Genomic DNA, 4,942 nt, shown 5'->3' with positions numbered 1-4,942 from the left:
TTGCTGGGGGAAAAAAGGTTTGGGAGCAGCCCTGCCGAGAGGGACTTGGGGGTGCTGGTGGATGAAAAGCTGGACATGACCTGTTACAATGTGCGCTGGCATCCCAGAAGGCCAACCGTACCCTGGGCTGCATCGGGAGAAGCATGGCCAGCCGGTTGAGAAGCATGGCCAGCAGGTTGAGGGAGGTGATTCTGCCCCTCTACTCTGCTCTGGTGAGGCCTCACCCGGAGCACTGCATCCAGCTCTGGAGCCCTCAGCACAAGAAGGACATGGACCTGTTGGAGCGGGTCCAGAGAAGGGCTGCAAAAATGATCCGAGGGCTGGAGCACCTTTCCTATGAGGACAGGCTGAGAGCGTTGTCTTCTTCAGCCTGGAGAAGAGAAGGCTGCGGGGAGACCTGATTGTGGCCTTTCAGTACTTAGAGGGGGGCCTATAGGAAAGCTGGGGAAAACCCTTTTAGTAGGGCCAGCTGTGACAGGACAAGGGGTAGGGGTTATATAAGGAAGAAATTCTTTACAATGAGGGTGTTGAAACACTGGAACAGGTTGTCCGGAGAGGCAGTGTCTGCCCTGTTCCTGGAAACATTCAAGACCAGGTTGGACGGGGCTCTGACCAGCCTGATCTAGTTAGTGGTGTCCCTGCTCAGTGCTGGGGGGTTGGACTAGATGACCTCTAGGGGTCCCTTCCAACCCTAAAACATTCTATGATTCTATATGATTCTGTGAAGTACACTGGGTGTGCATGCCATGCATCCCTTCACCACTGAAAGCGTAGAGAACCTGTGCTCCTGATTGTATCCCACTGTTTAGCTCCATTACCCTTTGAGCCTGTTTTCAGGTAGGCAGCAGGAGGCAGTTCTGGGTGTGTTCCTGATGGTATTCTGAAAGGTGTTATCTTGATGAAGCTGGTGAGAGGGGTCTGGAGCACAAGCCTTACAAGGAGTGGCTGAGGGGACTGGCACTGTTTAGCCTGGAAAAGAGGAGGCTGAGGGGAGACCTTATTGCCCTCTACAACTGCCTCAAAGGAGGTTGTAGCCAGGTGGGTGTCGGTCTCTCCTCCCAAGTAACAAATGGTAGGACGAGAGGAAATTGGCCTCACATTGCACCAGGGGAGGTTTAGTTTGGATGTTAGGAAAAATTTCTTCGCTGAAAGGGTTGTCAGGCATTGGAACGGGCTCCCCAGGGAATTGGTCAAGTCCCTATCCCTGGAGGTATTTAAAAGACAAGTAGACGAGGTGCTTAGGGACATGGTTTAGTAGTGGACGGTATGGCTGGAATCAATGATCTTAAAGGTCTTTTCCAACCAAATGATTCTACGATCTTGTGGCACATGATGGGCCTTAATGCAAATATGGATACAGGGATGTCTATTGTTTCTACTGCGAGGGCTATTGAAGCAGCAGCTTATGCAGCAGTCTGTTTGAGGAAAGCACTGGTGCCAGTCCCTGCTTTATGCCACCTCTGCTATGTAGGCAGATTTCTGTCTGTAGCACTTGGTTATTGCACGTTCCTCTGGCTTCAGCATGCCTGTTCTGGCTGCTGTGTTTCAGCCAAAGCAAATGTATTTACAAGCATCTCCCGCATTTGACTTTATCCTCAACACTAGAGTTGAAATGGGCCTGGTTATGATAATAGTGCATCTCACAACGTCAAATTTGTATATTATTACTTCACACTCATAGCTTTCAGGGCAAATAATTTTTATGTTGGGCTTTTTAAACATGAGTTTTGCCCAACAGTTCATTAGTGCTATGCAGAGTTGCAGACCCAAGCTTTCAGAATACAGATGTGTAAAACTGGGATCAGGCTGTAACTCTTGTCTCTGATGCATATATCACAGAATGGCAGGGGCTGGAAGGGACCTCAGGAAATCATAAAGCAGGTTTACCTAGAGCAGGTTGCACAGGACATCGTCCAGGTGGGTTTTGAGTATCTCCAGAGAAGGAGACTCCACAACTCCCCTGGGCAGCCTGTTCCAGTGCTCTGTCACCCTGTAAGTAAAGTTCTTCCTCATATTCAACTGAAGCCTCTTGCACTTCAGTTTGTACCCATTGCCCCGTGTCCTGTCGCTGAGCACCACTGAGAAGATTTGTACGTATTTATGAGATCCCCTCCCAGTCTTCTCTTCTTCAGGCTAAACAAGCCCAGCTCCCTCAGCCTTTCCTCATAGGGGAGTTGCTCCAGTCCCTTCATCATCCTTGCTGCCCTCCTCTGGACTCTCTCGAGGAGTTTCTCATCCTTCTTGAACTGGGGAGCCCAGAACTGGATGCAATACTCCAGATACGGTAAAATGGATGTGTTATCAAATAGAATGATAGATAATAGTGTTGGGTTTTTCACCTGAGTAAACAGAAGCTGCACCCCATTCAACTACTTCTATAACAGAACATACTCATTCTTCCTCTTAGGATGGCAAGGAACCTGACCTCAGGGTTCCATTTAGTATTTTGGATGGAAAACATAGACAAATCTATCCATCTCTGAGAACATGATACATACTTTCCAAGGTGTACTTGGGGGGGGAGGGGAAGTTGCTGGATCTCATTTTTATTCCAATACTTAATACACCACCAGTATTTCAGATAGGAAGGGTTCACCTTGTCAGTTGTTGAGAATATGCAATATAGTATATATGGAGTAAGGAATTTCTACGTACTGACAAGTCATCTTACTTCTGAAATGCTGCCTGTAATAAAATTTTGAAGTTAAAACTGTTTTTTACAGACGGGAGAAGAGGCTATAAGATAAGCAATGTCATCCCATTTGCCAAATAGTCTGTCACATTTCTCAGTGCTATGGGATCATGTGAAGGAGCACCTTATCAACACATAACCGAAAGAGGCCAGGGCTTCATGTTGCTCTGGAAACCTTAACCCTAATCTTTGATTTTTGTAAGCTTTGAAATCTCAAATGTAATGCTATATTAGTATAGGATTTTACATTGAGTATACTGTATAAATTGTTTTATGTGAAGGGTAAATGTTATGAAAATTTTAAAAGCTTGGATACTGAAGCTGCGCAACAGCAGTCTGTGAACAGTGGTGGGTTTTGTGGTCTGGATGACTGCCCATTGGAAAATAAACTTAAATCTGATCTGGAGCAGCTTCTACTTTAGGTCATGGGAAGCTGTCGCAGGTTTATGCTCTGTCTCTGCATTTACCATTATGCACTTATTGTAAGTGGAAGCCATCGAAAAGCTTAGTTGGGAAATCTGACTTAACTACCTGGAACAAGGAGCTCAGTATTTAATATACATGATAAAGCAGTAAGAGGCTTGGTCTTTGCAGGCAACTAATGTAAGAAAGATAAATATGTTCCCTAACCGTTTCTCTTACCCTGAATCTGTGCTGTTACCAATGTATTATGGGCAATGATATTTGAGATACAAACTGAAATTTAGTATACTCAGTCGGAGCAGCTTTTGAAAAAATGTCTCACCTAAGAAAATAAAAGAAGCCATAAAGCTGTTAGCTGTTGGTACAGTTGAGTTTTGTACAGCTGAGGGAACATGTGGACCCTTCTTGTTGATGTTAATAAATAATGCATAAACTGAGTCCTTTTACTGGTGGCATCCTTACTGATTTTCTTTACAGCATTCTTCTGCTTAGAGAGGCAAACTACTGCTTAGCTTAAGAAGAGAAGATTTAGTGGAATGAAGAACAGAGCCATTAAATAAGTAAAAAGGCTGCTGCATAGAGAAGGGCAATACTCCTTTCATGTCCACAGCAAAGAGAGAAGAGTTAAAGTGGCTTAAATGGCACCAAAGGTAATTGAAGTTAGATAATAGGGAAAACTCTGTAACAGTAAATGTTGTATAGTAGGTTGCATAGTGCCAGTGTTGGAGGTCATCAAGAATGGGAGAGACAAATATCTGTTAGACATTGCATAGGTAAAATTGACCTTATTTTAGACCAGAAAGAGGGAGTGGTAACTTCTCAATCCGAGGGCCAGAAGGGGCTAAATAACCTTGTTGATTTCAGTTTATATCAGGGCACTAAAGAGAGGTTTCACCTGAGCACCACTAGCTTGTCAGTCATGGTCTAAATCAGTAGATACTGGGGAGGGCAAAATCTGATTGAGTTAGGTAAGATTTCTCATTTTACTTCTTTTAGAAGAACCTCAGAGCAGTGGAACTGTATGGGTACAAGGCTGAACTGCAGTGCTTGATTCGCAAGTTTGAAGCTGTCATCATTTTCCTGAAGTACTCAGGAAATTGTGTTTCTCTTCCATAAGGTGATGATATGCATGAATCAAACCCTCAAGAAGTGCATGTTTTATTAACATGTATGCCAAGTACTGGTAATGTATTCATGGAAATGCATTTGTTATCTGCAACTAAACTGAGCTGCAGCAAGATGTCTTGAAGTAAGATTTAGGTCACTCTCTAGCTTCCTCAGAAAATTTAACATATTTTACATGGTAGTATCACCTAAGCCATAAATACTGTAATTTTGTGCCCTAGGGATCTATGTATAACATATTTTTGTCATGAATAAGATGTGTGTATGATCTAAAAAAAAATCTGAACAAATTCAGAAGGAAGAATTCAACCTAAATTTGAAGGTATGTCCTTCAGATATTGAAAACAAAACACCATTTTTGTCCTCTCAGAAATCTGTGATTATTGTTTTGTTTGGCTTTAAAAATGGAGGAGGCTTTGGGGGTGCTATGTTTACAATTATGGTGGAGTGGAGTTCATACAGCTTTTGCATCCAGGTTCCTGCACGGTTGCAGGGAGGTGCAGGCTAGAGGGAAACCGGGACAGCCTTCTAGCCGAGGGAAATGGGTCCATGGTAGTTATCACCTGATCTCAATATAAATCACCCAGGAGGAGAAGGGTGTCTTTTTTGTCATTACTTTCAGCTGGAAATGGCTCGCTAGGTTTTTACTGTTACTTATTGCTGTTCCCTTGTTCTTTTACTCAGTGAGGTTCCTACAGGTCC

Source organism: Egretta garzetta, unplaced genomic scaffold (assembly GCF_000687185.1).
Source record: "Egretta garzetta isolate BGI_Z169 unplaced genomic scaffold, ASM68718v1 scaffold310, whole genome shotgun sequence".
Lineage (NCBI taxonomy): Eukaryota > Metazoa > Chordata > Aves > Pelecaniformes > Ardeidae > Egretta > Egretta garzetta.
Note: the sequence above shows the minus strand (reverse complement) of the source record.